The following is a 17,746-nucleotide window of genomic DNA, read 5'->3' on the forward strand; positions in this document are numbered from 1 at the left end:
TCTCTTGAGTCAAAAAAAGAAAAACAAAATTAAACCACTAGTTCTTTCCTTTTATTGGTTTAACTGATTGATACTAAAGATTAATTCCAATTGTCCAAAAGGTCATCTGTGACAAGGTCACAAGTGACTTGTGGAGGCAGATATTTTAGTGGTTCATCCTAGATAATTGAAACCCTTGTTTTTTATGTTGTCTCTGTTCTATAACTTAACCCTTACCATGCGGGAACCGTCATTTGACGGGCGGACCCTAATAACCGTTAATTGGCTCCAATGGCGTTCCATACTTTTAGAAGTCCACTTTATGATACTTATTTTAAAAGTTAAGCATGTTCCGTCAACCTGAGGCTATCCATATTCACGTTTCTCATGTATAAGTAGCATTTTGAGCACAAATATGGACTTGGAAAATTGAAATTGGCTAAACCTCGGTTTTCTGGAGGGGTAGGCTTCACATCTGTATCTTACACAAGAAGTTCAGAGGTATAAAACTGGCAAAGATAGTGCAAACCCACGGCCATATAACTACTGATCATTATTATTATTGAAATACGCATAGGAAACAACTACTTCCGGTTTTGGGTCCATTCGAAGTCAAAAATCGTCAAAAATCGTGAAATTCAGTATTTTGGGTCCAAATGACCTTCTGTTTAACCCCGCCGCATTTTTGCGCCTGTCCCAAGTCAGGAGCCTCTGGCCTTTGTTAGTCTTGTATTATTTAAATTTTAGTTTCTTGTGTACAATTTGGAAATTAGTATGGCGTTCATTATCACTGAACTAGTATATATTTGTTTAGGGGCCAGCTGAAGGACGCCTCCGGGTGCGGGAATTTCTCGCTACATTGAAGACCTGTTGGTGACCTTCTGCTGTTGTGTTTTTTTATTTTGGTCGGGTTGTTGTCTCTTTGACACATTCCCCATTTCCATTCTCAATTTTATTCTGTAGACTGCTGAATCAAGATCAGATTAACTCCGACCTAACAACTGTTAGGGTCAATTTGTTCACTAGGGTCCACTCTACACGCAGGCTACAGCTTGATACCTTTACCAGCAACCCTGGGTCTTCTGGGTCAAGAGAAGGGGTGAAAAATCGGCAAAATTGACGCTTTTTGCACCTGATGATCCACTTTGGGGCAAATTCCTGCCAAAAAAATTCTGCCTCCTCACCCTGACCATCCCACCCCGTGATCACCTATATTAGATTTAAAGAAATCAATATGCTACAGCAACGGGGCTAAGCTCATTTGCATATAATTTGCATATTTTTGCAAATAAATGAAAATTAGACATTTTCTTAAAACAATTCCGCATGGTAAGGGTTAAGTTTGCCTAAACCAAATTTTATGAAATTTTAATCAGAGTATGAACATTTTAACCCCAAACACTGCTTTGGTCAGGATTAAGATAAGATAAACATTCTTCTTTCAATAGTTTTAAAGGGTATTTATTAAAGCTTAATAATTATTCTAACATGACGTTATTCAAACGCTTTGAGTACACAGCCCTGGTAAAAAATGAATATATTTCATGGGCTGTTCCCATTGTACCCCCAGGTCATATGTTTTTTAAACAATGAGGAACCTGACGTCATAGAACAATGACATAAGAATATAAGCATTTTACGGGAAAATTCACGCTTGTGAATCCGAAAATCATCACAACAAGGAAACGTAAAAAAACAATGCTAAAATGTGGTATAAGCCATTTTTTTTATACATGTAAGACATATAAGTAAATTATCATTTAAATTCATCCAAAACTATCTAAATACATTATTTTAAATAGTTAAAACATGTCACTTATTTAGTTTGCTCCGTTCTTTTACGTCAAGTGCGTTTATTTATGAGAACGGCAAATATTTGCCTCCACCTAGAGCGCTTTGATCCAAAAGAATTGCCGTATTTGTCCTATTAGAATCGAAATAATTCATTGGGGCTTGAATATATCTAGTTTTACCACGGGTTGTCCCTTTATGCTGATATTTTACCCCTCACTAACGCTCAGGGTAAAATATTTGTCATAAAGGGCCAACCCGTGGTAAAATCACAATATATTCAAGCCCCCATGAATTATTTCTTAAATATACCTATGAGGAAATAGTGCTTAGATTAATGCAGTAATTTTTTAATAACTTGCTTAAAACATCTTCAGATTACTCTAAAAGTACTTTTTTTAAATTCAATTTCAAAGTCAGAGAAGTTATACAACACATACAAAGGGCTGAATCAAAATATTACAAAACATTTTGATGTTATCTTGTGCCTGATCCTATTTGTTATATGTAATAATAAATAGAATTAGTTTGAAAAAAGAATTACAAAATTTTGTTTGATTATTACTGGGGTATATATATATAGAGAAACTATGAGATAAAATCTATTGCTTGTATAAAGATAAAAATATTTTTATTCCAATTAAAGGGTCCATGATGAGAAAAGATATTTACTATAATGATTTTAACAATTGGGAGGCACAAATAATTGGGACAATCATATATAGTTATGATGTATACAATAACCTTATTTAATGATCTTAAGCCACAGACAGACCAGAGAGTAACATGTATATACTTTCTCTAACCTAAACAGGCCTGCCAGATTTTGGTAAATTATATATAATATATATATGCACATCAAAGTCTTGTATGCATCATACAATCAGTTTGTGTAGGGACATCCATTTCAGGCGCATAGCTCCCTATACGCCAACACGCAGTTTAGTGCACATCGGTTCGGCATGCAAAATTTTTTTTTGCAAAATAAAAAAAATACAAAATAAATTTTAAAGGAAACACATATGTTGTCACTTTTTTAATTTATGAAATTTCATTAAATAACGGCATTTGGTTTCAGAATAGAAGTTTTATTGAAGATCATGCATGACGAAATCGGACAGTGTAACTTGTATCTTTTACACAATTTGAATTTGTTATACTCAGTCTAACACTTCAGAACCCTTCAATATCGTTGAAATTATGCCATGGCGATGTGTTCGACGGACTACCAGAGCCATTCATCCTGCAAACACGCCAAAACAGTATTGGAAATTCTCATTATATTTTGCGTTTATAGACCATATGAAAACCGAATGCCTATGATAATGGAACTGGAGAGTGGAGTCGTGTCTGGTATTATCAGAAAATCGCTTCTTTGTGTCGTATCTTCTTCCTCCTGTTGTAGGAAATATAACAAACGAACAAATCTCAACATTGTCAGAGACATACGAAACTGACCTGGTATGTAATTTTGACGAATTCTTGATGAAATTGGGAGGTCGCTCGATGGCGAACACGTACACTGGTTTATAACATCTCGCGAGTGCTACCGTGGAGATCTATCAATGTACTACGTCTGTTGAAATCAAATGTACGACCACCAATGAACAATGACAGATAATAATCGCTAGCATAACTGCATATTCATCGGGATAGTGTGAATATTGCCGACAAATAAGTAGAGTTCGTTTCTGCCCAGACCGAAGAGCAGATTTTGGACAATTTCGAGTAAATTCTGTATCAGAAAAATGTGTAGTTTATGTTTTCAATTAACCATGATTTACTCTATTCAGCAGCTTTATAAATAGTTTTACATTCATAAATTGTTTATAAGTCCTATCTACATGAAGCTTCTCTATCAACTGTCCTATGACCGAAAACCGAAAAAAAAACATTTTCCTGCATAAAAGGGTCCCAAATAAGTTGCTTGCACATCGTTTCTTTCTAGCTACGCCCCTGCATTTGTATTAAAATTCACAGCCATGTGTGGTTGCAATCTTAGTCATTAAATTCTATTTCTCATGCTGGGTGAGTGCATCACTTTTCGCATGTTAACACTTAAGTTCTTGAGATAACTTTTATGTAAAATCTCCTCATTAGTGCTCCCATTGGTACAATTATTGCCAGATTTTTATAAAACTTATATTATAGTTTTATATCAGCAATATCTCAAACAAGTTGTATAATGGTGGATGATTGACTTTTTTAAAGAGAGTTATGGGCCTTGGAAATATAAAATATGTGGGACATTGAAACTCTGTTCCTTTATTTATGTTCAAATATTTGCATCATACTACAAAAGTTACAAAAAGGAGAGACATATCTCTGTGTCAACAATTTATTTTAAAAACTCCTACAGCATTTATTTACAAGCTGAATTCCTTTCTTTGAGTTGTGTATTGACAATTTATTTTAAAAACTCCTACAGCATTTATTTAGATGCTGAATTCCTTTCTTTGAGTTGTGTATTGACAATTTATTTTAAAAACTCCTACAGCATTTATTTACATGCTGAATTCCTTTCTTTGAGTTGTGTATTGACAATTTGAATGGTAGGTTTTAATTTGAAACCTATTTGATATTTGTTTAAAGTGTTGAATAGAAAAAAATAGAGATACTGTCTTCAAATGAATTAAGTTGTATTGATAATCACTCAAATTTCACATATTAAAATTTTGTATTTAAATTACACAAGAGTAATTTATTTTTTAGCTATTGTTGACTTGAAGTAAATAGTATGGTAGATTTAATGGTAAGTTTTATACCTATGAATATGTTATATAGCTTTGAACTTGGCTACCTTGAATATTAGAAAACTTATCAGCCAGATAGGGTACAAGTTGGAGACAATCATGTTGATAATGAAACAATAAATTAACTCATGAAATAGTTAAAACTTGATAGTTAATAATAGTGTGTGAAATTGTTTCTGTTTTTTTTTGCTGTTTTCTGTACCAGTTGCGATTAAATGTTGTATTTGGTTTCTCACACTTTGGAACATGAATGAGTTGACTTATTCTAAAATCATGGAATCAATCCTAATCATTTAGTTTTATTAAAACATGTAGGTATTTACGTCTAAAGTCCTGGGCGGGCGGGCGGGCGGCCACCTCTCAACCAAGTTGACCTTACTATACAACATCTTTCTATTGTAGTTTTTCTGATTTGTTCTTTGATATCTTGAATATTCTTAGAATATTTTCTACTAGACTAAATCAGCAACAATATATAATTCTTAGGTATCTGTTCCGTGTTGAAGATTATTAGAAGAACATATACTATCTAAAATGATAAATGTCATTATAATAAGACAACTCAGATACATATTTAGATATTGCATACATTTCAAGAGAAAACTGAAGTCTTCTAATCTTTTCAAACAGTGCATACATTCTTAAGTAAATATGCACCAGAATCAAAATTGTGATGATCTTGTGAAATGAAAATAGGGGAACTGCCCTAGTAGAAACTTGTGAGCAGTTGCAAATATGATAAACAAACCTTCAACTGTTAAGATCCTGAGTACATATTTTGTTTGACAGCAAAGATTCCAAGTTATAAGAACTTATCATTTCACAAGAAAAGTTCACTAAACTATAGGGCTTGTTAATACTTTATTGACTGGACAGATAAGCAAAGATTTGAAAATGTATCAACTTGTTTGTAAAAGGTAAGTGATCAAAGTAAAGTTATCGTTGACTAGTCAACTAGGGGGTGTACAGATTATCAGATTAATCTTCATGTAGACATATAAACTGGCAGCCAAAGTCATAAGGTTGATTCTGTATAATTTCATTTGAAGAATTTTTAAATTGAACAAATGTTATATAAAAATGTGCACGATTTGTTTTGATGTTTTATGTTACAGTGGCTGATCAAGAAATGTTCCAAAACGGGGCCCTGCTCCAATCATGTCTCAGTGATTCTTTAGGCCTATATAATCAACCAAATAAATCAAACAAAATCTGCCTCTGTGTTACACCACTGTGCCAGGTTAGGGGGAGGGTTTGGCACCAGCAAACATTAAAAGCTCTGCCACATTCTTGAAGTGCCTATCCCAAGTCCAAGTGAGGAACCTGTAAGTCAGTAGTTTTTATTTTTTTGCTGTACATCATATGTTTTTGTTTTTGTTTTTGTTTATGTTTTGTACATAAATCAGGCAGTTAGCAATAACACTTAAATTTAAAGGACCGACATGTCAAAAGGTTAAACAATTCAAAGTAGAAAACCAATGGGCTGATATACATACAAAACAATAAATAAAAATCTAATATGATAAATGGCTACAAATCTTTGGAGAGATTTTGTGCGAGGACCTTGTCCAAACAAAAAATGTATACATTGAATTTGATAAAGGGTAATCTTATGATTTAATGCTTTGCCTAATATTTAGTCTCCTGGCCTTTTATTAGATAGTTGGTTTTATTGATACTTTACCCTTGTATACTACTAACTAGTATCACCAGAATTCTGGAATTTTCTAAAAGTATTCATAAATATATAGAAAAGTATATCTTACAACAAATTTGAAATGAAGCAGTCCTCAAAGAAAAAAATGAAAATAGACTCACAGTTTTCACCTTTCTAAAAATTATTTAAAAGTTTACATTGTAAGACAACACCATTTTCTTGTCAAAAGCATTCCACTTTATTTCGTCAGGTACACATTTTCTTTAAATGTATTTTAAAATATATCTTTTAAAAACTATAAAAAATGATAAAAATATCACTATGTATAAATTTGATTCTGCATGGTGCTATTTAAATGCATGATATTTCAAGTTATAAAGATGACACCTCACATTACAAATCAAAACCCTTGTGAATGGTAGATGGAGGCAAATATCCATTTGTATCCTAGCAAATCTGTCATATGTAAAGAATTTTTGTACATTTGAATGAGTACAAAAGAAATTTAAACATTGACATTTCCAAACGATATTACATTTGTATTGCTATCATTCAAGTTAAAGGGTGTGAGAAGTGCATTATAACACCCAGTATGGAAATGATCACCATTAACGTTTTATTTCTTTCCTCTGTAATTAAACCTGAAAGACTTTTTGATGTTCTAATGAGTTTGAATGGTACATGGGAAACATTTTAGATATTTTGTTGGTATTTTTTTAGTAGGAATGACTGAGTCGATACTTGTTTATGGTACTTCCGAAATTAACTAAAAGGTTATAAAAAACGTTTTATGAGTATGTTTGGGTGTTTTTTAAAGAGGAAAAAAAGTTTCTGTGCATATAGATTGCGGGATGGTTGAGTGCTCATAAACATATCTACCCCTATGGCATTATTTATGTGTCACTGGCGTCAACGTGATGATTGTAACTGCAGTTACTATCATCCCAGTATGGCGGACACAAATATAGGGAAATTTTATAAGGCTGATTACTCCACTATAACAGCTTATTTTCATATTTGTATTATTCCAAGAAATATCTTTATAAGCATTGCCATTGAAATATTTTTTCGGACAGGATGGAAAAGCAACAAGAAGAATGAAAATCGAGATTCATAAAATCACCATGATGATCGTAACTTTTATTTATTTTTATCAACGATGATCGTAACTTGTACTTAAGATGATCATAACTGTCTGCTCCCATGAAGCATTTTTTGATAAATAAGGACAAATAAAGCTGTTTAGTATGCGTAAAAATGTACATTATCAGCTGATATTGTGATGATAATGAGAAATGATCACTGAGGGGAGGGTAATGTCATATTTGTAAGTACACAAATGGTTATGACTTTGTGAGATTTGGTATTTCTAATTTATCTAGTTCAATATTTAAATACATTGGGGGTTAACAACTTTATATTGAGTGCATATGTTTTATATGAATAAGGTATTGAACAGTTCATATTAATGACCAGTTTATTAAAATTGAAGATTATTTATCATTTTTCCTACACTTTATAGGGACAATAGTACCTTTCGAGGATCTGGTATTTTTGGGGAATTCAGACTTAATAGTTTCTTTTATCAACAGATTTACGTTTTTGAAGGGAGACGTTGAAAAATAAAGCATTAAGAAGTGAAATCATATCTGTTAAATAAAAAACAACAACAATGAAACCGTCATTAAGGTGGTATGGGAGTCTAAAATAAAAATTATAGAATTTGTTCATACTTCGCCAAAACGTAGTATATATTGATACATGTTGAAAAATATAATAAAAATGATAGGTCACCACGCATTTTCTCAAGCTACAGGATGGGACAAAATGACAGATTTTGTATGGATTATACAGGAAAAAACGCCATTTTGTGATTAGAAACTAAACCAAATGATAAAATTGTTAAATACTTCAGGAAAAGATAGCTTTCAGACACTGCTTTGAGAATATCAATAGAAAAGATAGGGTCACCGTATGTTTTTCCGGCTAAAACACAAAATAGGAAAATTCCATTCAGAATCCTTCAGAAAATGCACCGTTTAAGAGTTACCTCCCCTTAAAATGTCAATTAAAATTAAAAAAAAAAATAAAAAATAATTAACACTTTGATTCTCTGTTTTTTACAATCCAAGATGGAGGAAGACACCCATACCACCTTAAAGAGAGTTACTATTTGATTTTTATTTGGGGGAGGGACTAGGATGAATAGTTTCGTTCTGCATTTTTTATGTTGATCTCTCTATCCTGTGTTTTTAGTTTTATTCTATTCGGTCCTGCTTTTTTTCGTCCTGATTTGTTTTACATAAATTGTCATCATGCTTTTTTGTTTGGCCAAGATGTTCATCCGGTCTTTTTTTACTCAAATCTCCTTTCCTGCATTTTTCCAAATCCCGGCGTAACTAGCGGTTTTCATTTATTCTTTGATTGATTTTTTTTTTTTTTTTTTTATCATGACTGCTAAATAGGGTGTTCATTAAGCGAAAAAAACCATTAGAAAATTGAGTTACGATCATCTTTTTATAAAAACAAGTCAAAGTTACGATCATCTGTAGACGACGTTACGATCATCATCGTGATTTTTTGAATCTCGATATTCGTTCTTCTGGTTATTTTTCTATAATTTATGAAAAACACATTTAATGGCAATGCTTATAAAGATTTTTCTTGATATAAAACAAATCTGAAAATAAGCTGTTAAAGTGGAGAAATTAGCCTTCTAAAATATTCCTATATTTGTGTCCACCATATTGGGATGATCGTAATTGCAGTTACGATCATCACGTTGACGCCAGTGATGTGTGTGACTGACCCAAGCCAGTGGCTGCCCTTGGTTGCTGTCGGCAATTTTTTTTTCTTTCATTTTTTCAACATAAATTAGACTGATAGTTTTCTCTAACAAACTGTTTCATATTTTTCATCCTTGGGTCTTTATAATAATCTATATGATATGGGCTATACAGTTAATAGTAGATCTTCACACCCTTGTCCTATGGTCTTTGGTGAATAGTTATCTGGTTGTTAATCATCCAAACTCTCTTTATTTCATACTGCAGAATTGTCATTATTGGCAATGACCATAGATAACTGGTAATATAGATTTTAATATAGGCTGTTTGGAGTCTCTAATATATTTAACAAATTGTTCAAACGTAACAAAATGGCACTCAAAGACATCAAATTTCACAAATGTTTCAAGCTTTAAATGGCTCTCTTTGATACTTATATCATAAAAACATTAGTAAAGTGAATAAATTATTTCAAACGATTTTTATTTCAATTAAACACTGAAGATGGATCAATTTAAAAAATCAATTTCTCTTAATTACAAGTTGACAATATTTTGTCATTTAAATAATCATTATGTGAATCGGTTCATAGAATCCCATTGAAACAAAATGGAGCATGTATATTAATATTGATAGTAGTAGAGTTAATGTATGTTTCAATGTTAAAGTATCGACAATATTGTGTAGAAGAAAATGAAATTTGTTATTTTGACAAATTTTACATGGTGCAATTGACTTTACTGTATGAACTTCCAGTTTAGGATCCAGGGGTTGGGGGAGGGGGTGTTTCTGGGGTTGTACCAGGAGGTGCCAGGGGTTGGGGGAGGGGGTGTTTCTGGAGTTGTACCAGGAGGTTTTAGGAGTTAAAAGTAAACATCATTATCAACACACCCTATCACTATTTAGTCCATTCCAACTTCCTGTTCAGTTCTTATGGAGCAAACTCCAAAACAGTGGTGACATCTGGCTACACTTTTTGTAGAGAAGGGGAAGTTTGACCTGAACAATAACGCTGTTAGGAGTTTGCATATGGAGCTGAGGGAGGGAAAAGTTTTGAAAGTGAACATTTTAAAATGTTGATAGATAATAGATTTTTTTTTACATTAAAAATGCTTTGTTTGATGTGTTTCAATGGTTTAAACAAGTCTGTATGAAAGGTTTTATGCACAATACATTGCTTTAACAAGCTGATAGCTTCAACTGGTTTGAAAAGATGTGTAATTTAAGAACTTATCAGGATATGATAAGGTGTATGGCAAATCCATCATAGTTGACAGGATTCAAATGTTTGTGACCCCTCTGTCAATTAATGTAAAAAATAGACAAAATAAGACCAGAGTGCATCGTTTTGCTGCTAGATCACTTGGTAAAAAAACATTTAATGGGTGTAGTAACTTTCAAAACTTTTTATATGTAGTATTAAAGTATCAGGTAATGTTTTGTTTGGGTGAAAATATCATGTTCCTTCAATGGGTAAATATAAGATGTTATTTATCATTCTATGTTCTACTGTAAATAGTAAAAAGGTTTAAAGAGAATGAAAGTATTGACAATTGATGATTCTGTGATTTTTGTAATTTTCAGTTTGTTGATTTTCTGTATTTGATTTTCATTGGATAAAGTTGTTGCTTTGACAGCAGCCTATATATTTCAACACTTGTCAATTATTAAATGCTCCTATGAATAACTTGTTCTATGCTGGAATTGTAAAATCGCATGTTTCTATAGTATATATGTATGTCACATCAGAATCAACTGGCAAACAGAACACAGTATTCACCACACATCCTTTGAAATCATTATCATTCTCTGGAATAGTCAAAATACAAGTATTTATAGGTCAATACATCCTTAGAAAATAATAAGAGGACTATTTGGTGCTCCAGAGCTCTCCAAACAGCGGGAATCAATTGTTTATAGACATCCGAATTTCAGTTTACCATTCACTTCTTTCTTTTAATGACTTTCTATATTTTATTTAATAACATATTAAATGCTACCCTAAGCAGTGAATATAGACCTAGTTTATGGGACAAATTGAAGTATAAATCTATATTTTATTATGTATGGCCCCATAAAATCAAGGGAGTAATTGTGAAATGCAATATAGACTCAATATTGAAGCGATTTAAAGGTCTTAGCAGGTTTATAATTTAAACAATGTGGGGTAATACCTTTAAATTTTATATATATATAAATATATATATCTGATATGAAATATTATCATTGCAAACTGAATGTATATTGCTTTTCAATGAGAGCAACCTGAAGATTTTTCTCCCTTATTTGAAGAGCATTTTGGTAGTCTAGTTACATTTTTGAATGCTATGGGTCCAGAGTACAAATGTATATAGTTAAAGGGAAATTTCAATGTTCATATTTGATACAGTATTTTGTAAAGCATTTAAACTTTGTTGTCAAATCTCTCAAAAATATAGAAGGTAATAAAAAAAAGATGTGATTGCAGCACTTATATATAGCTAGTATGTGATTGTACTAACAATATTATTCTCATTGCTGAAGTGCATAAAGTGCATAAAATGGTGTTTAATCAATCAATCAATTATTTTCTACAATTAGAATAACAATCAGGATACAGGCTTTAATTATGTTGTGTGTGAAAAAGGGGGGATGAAGCTTAAATTATATGATGTCAATGGACGGACTATGAAGTAAAGTCCAAAGTCCATGCTTTATAAGAGCGGATTTAGCCCCTTTGAGAATACCAAACGTACTACATGTATTTACAATGTGATTTAACGGAGACACTTACAAGTCAACCTCAATGAACTGTTTGTACAAAAGACACTTAGGATGTTACATAATGTACTATCTACTTTAAACGTCCAGCTAAACCACTTGTGTAGTGACTACACTTCTCTCCTAGCAAAATTTAATAAGCTTAATTTAGATAAATCTTTAGTATCTATAGCCAGAAAAGATTGGAAAAGTTGTTTAAAGATCCTAATTATCGCAGCTCTTTAAGATTTGAATTAAAAGACGACTTAGTTATCATGTTAAGAGATTATAACGGAAATTTAAAATTGGTTTTGGATATTAAGTATGATTGTCAACACTGATTTCAGATATCTTGACTTGAATAGTATCAATACAGAGAACATTACGAAATTGTTAAAGTTAATAGTCAGCAATTTTAAACCACAACTCCAAACAGTGTTTTGTTTTTAACTCTTTACCAGACTTTATAACTTTATAGCATGAGAAATATTAAGTACAATGTGGTGACTGAAATCATTTTATTCTTCAGATTTTTAACAAAAATATTAAAGGTATGGTATTTTTTTGTAAAATGAGTAATTCAGGTTCCATGGATCAACATACATAAGTGTCTGTTATAAGAAAAGGTACTGTTCTAATGGACTTGAAATCTTTTTTTCATCAGAATGTAGTACATTGCATACAATGTCAACCCTCCCCCTTTTTAGCTCACCTGGCACTTTGCGTCCGTCGTCTGTCGTCCATCGTCGTTAACTTTTACAAAAATCTTCTCCTCTGAAACTACTGGGCCAAATTTAACTAAACTTGGCCACAATCATCATTTGGGTATCTAGTTTGAAAAATGTGTGGTGTGAACCGTGCAACTAACCAAGATGGCGGCCACGGCTAAAAATAGAACATAGGGGTAAAATTCAGTTTTTGGCTTATAACTCAAAAACCAAAGCATTTAAAGCAAAGCTGACAGGGGTAAAATTGTTTATCAGGTCAAGATCTATCTGTCCAGAAATTTTCTGATGAATAGGACAACCCGATGTTGGGTTGCTGCCCCTGAATTGGTAATTTAAAGGTTATTTGGCTGTTTTTGGTTATTATCTTGAATATTATTATAGATAGAGATAAAGTGTAAAAAACAATAAATGTAGGAAAAGTAAGATCTACAAATAAGTCAACATGACCGAAATTGTTAGTTGACCCCTTTAGGAGTTATTGCCCTTTATAGTCAATTCTTAACAATTTTTTCGTAAATCTTAGTAATCTTTTACAAAAATCTTTTCCTCTGAAACTACTGGCCCAAGTAATTATAGATAGAGATAATAGAGAGCAGCAAGAATGTTCAGTAAATTAAGATGTACAAACACATCACCATCACCAAAACACAATTTTGTCATGAATCCATCTGCGTCGTTTGTTTAATATTCACATAGACCAAGGTGAGCGACACAGACTCTTTAGAGCCTCTAGTTTATGGAAATTTATACAAAGTTCTAAGCTATGAAGTTTAAATCAAGTGTGCTACTATTTCACCTCATCTTCTTCTAACCAATTGAACTTTTGTATCTTCATAATTTATCTTACATAAACTTTCTTATTGTCAATTATTGAGTTTTAAACTGTGCATTGTCTATGGTTTCTTAGTGTAAAAACAATTGGCAATAGTTTGATAGTTTTATAAATATTTAAACTGAATTGACAATGGATTACATCAATATTCATGACACAAAGATATATATTAAATTTCAAATTTCATTTGTAATAGGATAAATTTCTTATATAATAAAACAAACTGAATGCATTGGTCTGAAATTAAATATATTTAGTGTTGTGAGTACTTTCTTGATGTTATCATGTATAATCAAATGATTGTCATTGAATTTATATTATCTCACATTGGTCCTGTTCATATATCTGTCAAAAAGTGCTATTTGTTTTTTCGTTCATTGTTTTTTTACATAAATAAGGCTGTTATTTTTCTCGATTGAATTGTTTTACATTGTCATTTCAGGTCCTTTTTAGTTGACTATGCGGTATGGGCTTTGCTCTTTGTTGAAGGCTTTACAGTGACCTATAGTAGTTAATTGCTGTGACATTTAGGTCTCTTGTGGAGAGTTGTCTCATTGGAAATCATACCACATCTTGTTTTTTATATTGAATGAAACCCTTCAATATTGAATATGAGACTAAATTGGAACTAAAATATACTATTATATTTTTCAGAGATACCAACATGACGACCAACAAGAATATAACAGCATTAAATACAAACTACCAGGTATGTTTGGAAGAGCTGGTGAATGGTCATGGTAGATAATGTCCGAAACAGTTATACACAAAAAAAAATATATTTAAGTCTATCAAAAATCTTGTATTTTTAAGCACAACATTATAATATTTGGTTTATATAATAATCAAGTAAATTGAAAATTAAAATGTTTTATTTTCAAAACTGAGAGCAGAGGTTATATATATATCTTTATTCTGTCAAGCTTTTGCAATTACAACGGTATACAGACAAGGTTAAAAGCTTCCTTTGTTTCTTACAAATCAGCAAGTTTTACAAGAAGTCAAGAAAGTGTGCAAACGTAACATGTTTATCAAGAGGCCATTATTTAGCTGTATGGATTGCCCGTACAACAGTAAGAGATGTGGTATGATTAACTATTCACAAGAAAGCAAATTATGTAGATGTAAGCAATTATGGACTTCATTGGTCACCCTACAGCCTTTTTCAATGAACAAAACCAATACATGTCATGAATAAATTTGAAACAATTCAAATGAAAAAAAACAATGGCCTGATTTATGGCAAACAATAAATATGATACAATGATCAGCAACAAAGGACAACCACAGAATTACTGGCCACCTGACCTAGGACAGACACAGTTAGAAAGGGGGGTATGTTTATATTCCTTATAGCTTCAAAACTGTTACTGCTACAACTTATCTTACTGTAAGAATTCAGGCAAAGATTTTCAACTAGGAATGAAATGGATTCAAAAGAATAGACCACTTTCGAGTTCATCCTTCACCGGCAAAAACTTGTCAATTATACACGCCTTTATGACGTCATTTACCAGATAGAGGGGCTCGCCTGTATCCCTGCACTATTTACGTTCATCAAGCGTCTTAGTGATCGTCTTTGTGCAGGATAAACTAGAAATAATGGTTGCTCTGTAGGTACTTACTGACATTTCCCTAATGACAGCAGTGTTGATTGTCAATTTTGAGAATTCAATTTGCCGAATAATTCGTACGATATAGAATTATAGTTTTCCAACCAATCGCTCAACATTGGAAGGAAGTGACGATGCCCCTAAACGCACAAATGACGATGATAAAGGCGCGTATAATTGACAAGTTTTTTCCGGTGACGGATGAACTCGAAAGTGGTCTATTGGAACGCTTGAGTTTCTAATTTAACCCATCATATATTTAGTTCTATCAGAGACATATAATACAGTAATGTATTATATGTCTCTGGTTCTATGAAACTAATTAAAACTCTTTATATGGCCCTTTTTAGCTTTTTTTAATGAGAAGAACTAAACAAACAATTTACATGCAATTATTGAGACACAAACATTTAGAGTCATATGAAACACAATTTTCATGGACATTACTTTGGGTTTTATTGTATTTTATTGGTCAGACTGTTTATAAATCTATCTGGACAATTCTATAGCTTTTGACCAACTGAGTTAAATGTTAAAGTAGCTGTGTCATTATATGATAATAAATCGACAATGCCAATATTTTTTGAAACTCTAGGATGGTTTAAATAGATTGTTAATGCTACAGTCGTTTTAAATTTCAATTAGTATATTAATTTACCATTAAATCTTTTATGCAAATGATATGTAGAATTTGACATCGGTTGCCGACATACGGTAGGTTATCTGTTAGATGGGTGACAAAATTATCGCGCCTGTTGAAAAGTACTATTTAAATTTGGTGAGCTATGGTTTGATATGATTTTTGATCTAACAGTTAAATATTTCACAGGTCTAGTCATGTCAGTACGTAAGGCATTAGTACTATTTTTCGATATTTAAACGGATGAACAGATTAATCAACATATCTACATTGAAAGCAAATTGGCTATATGTGATTTTTACAATTTTGGGGATTAGCTAATCTTTCGGATTTAATATTTTACCTTGAGGAATTAGTAATTATGATTAATTTATTAGACCCTGGAATACACATAATGATTTAGAAAATATTTTCTTTAGGATTTATATTCAGGTGGAGTTAAATACAAGATTTGATTTTTGACGATGAGACATTTTTTTTTTACTGCTAAGTAAAATCTTTTATAATAAATTCATGGATTTATAGGTACACAGAAGTCCTTCTAATGAGAAAAAGTTTGATGGAAATTCAGCAGATTTAGTTTGGATTTTATAATCACTGGGCTTTTGACAGGTAAGTGGAAATTCAAAGACACTTTTATACGTTATTTAAAAATTTAAACTGACAATAATAGAAGTATGTATACCAAGTGACTTTGTTGTTTAATATGCGATAAGATTTAAAGAAATTTTCACTTAAAAGAAAAACACTGTTTTGTTCAAAATTTGAAAAGAGAATAAAAACAGTAAAAGTGTATGTGTTTAAAGTTTTCACAGATGGGTAAACAGTTTGTTTTGTCGGACAAACTATGGAATTGTTTTAGAACAGGACGCTGAGTGTCGTTTACATAGACTTATATTGTTCTAAAGTTATTGACTAATGTTTGTGAATGGAGAACACACCATTATTTACATAGGTAAAAATCAATGTTTCATTGAAAGTTATTTTATTTACATATATTGAAAACTTTTCATAATTGATAATTTATTGAAATAGAGTAATCAAATTCAATTATGATGGAATGCACATGTTTTAACTGGAATGTACAATAAAATGGTAAGTGACATAATTGTTACGATTTCGCAATGACATATTCATATATCCTTAGTTTTAAGCTTTGTAAGTTAGATATTAGATACTGTAATTTATTTTTTTTCGATATAAGAAGAAAAAAATGTGAATAATGTGAATTTGACTTGCTATAGGTCACCTCACAAACACCTTGAAGTCATATTGCATGTGTTCTTTGATATGAATGGACTGAAATCCAGTAACAAGATACAACCTTCTCTTTACACCTTGTTATTTCAGTGTTTCAGTTGTTATCATTCTGAACAAGGTTTTAAGAGTAGGTGGAATCAGTGTTTGTCAGTCAGTTCAGGCAAAATTACTTTGAGGTGTCTGTTGGTGATCTATAGCAAGTCAAAATTTCTGCCCTTTCTAATATACCCTTTTCACCAATGGCAGTCAAAATATCTTGCCTATATACTGATCAATTTGCCAGCCTTAAAAATTTGTTCTTATATATTTGTTTTGTTCTGAATAGGCATATTTGCCTCTGAACATTAAGTAAATTAATATTAGAGAGAAAGGCATTACAGATTTGATATTGGGCAGATGTGTATTTTTCCTACAATAAATCTGTATTTCATTTGGTATTATAGGTGATGAGTGTCAAGGAGTACTAGTACTATATAACAGCAGAATATTAACTGTTATTAAAAAAAATTAAGGGAAAAGATTGCCAGCATAAGTTTAGACATGGTTAAAGCTTAGAACTTAACATACATTGTTCACATTACCAGATGAAATTGAGAGATAAAAGGTTTTGTAAATTGAATCAATAGTTAATTAAACAGTAAGCTTTTCTTTCACCTTCCGTGTAAGCCCAAACAATATAACATGCAACGCTGTAACAAAAGTTTAAGATTCTTAATGGCAATGTTTCAAATCAATAACAAGAAAGATTAAAATTAAAGGTATATAATTCTAATCCTCGTATATTACTTTTTATACTTGTCGGTTAGGAACTGTGGCAGGTATAAGATTTGGAGTATTTGATTATGATAAGGACAACGAGTACACAAAGTCTCAAAAGGCGTTTAAAACAAAATTGGCATTCTTAACGGAACTTTTGACACATTTGTTTCAAGTGCTGATTTGTGCAATTTAAAATCATAGTGGATGTA

The 17,746-nt window shown here is 31.7% G+C and overlaps 1 protein-coding gene across 6 annotated transcripts in view; it reads left to right on the top strand.

Moving 5' to 3' along the window:
• Positions 1–17,746, top strand: part of LOC134693659 (uncharacterized) — an 82,916-nt gene that overhangs the window by 12,249 nt on the left and 52,921 nt on the right. For 3 of the 6 annotated variants that reach the window (XM_063554542.1, XM_063554547.1, XM_063554548.1), the window contains exons 2-3: positions 13,920–13,974; positions 16,044–16,130. The gene's annotated coding sequence lies outside the window, so the exon portion shown is untranslated. Of the gene's footprint in view, positions 1–4,482; positions 4,523–13,919; positions 13,975–14,584; positions 14,601–16,043; positions 16,131–16,259; positions 16,474–17,746 lie in introns of those variants that run through there. The other 3 variants (XM_063554543.1, XM_063554544.1, XM_063554545.1) reach the window with 3 other exon arrangements.

Source organism: Mytilus trossulus, chromosome 12, assembly GCF_036588685.1.
Source record: "Mytilus trossulus isolate FHL-02 chromosome 12, PNRI_Mtr1.1.1.hap1, whole genome shotgun sequence".
In the NCBI taxonomy this organism is placed as follows: domain Eukaryota; kingdom Metazoa; phylum Mollusca; class Bivalvia; order Mytilida; family Mytilidae; genus Mytilus; species Mytilus trossulus.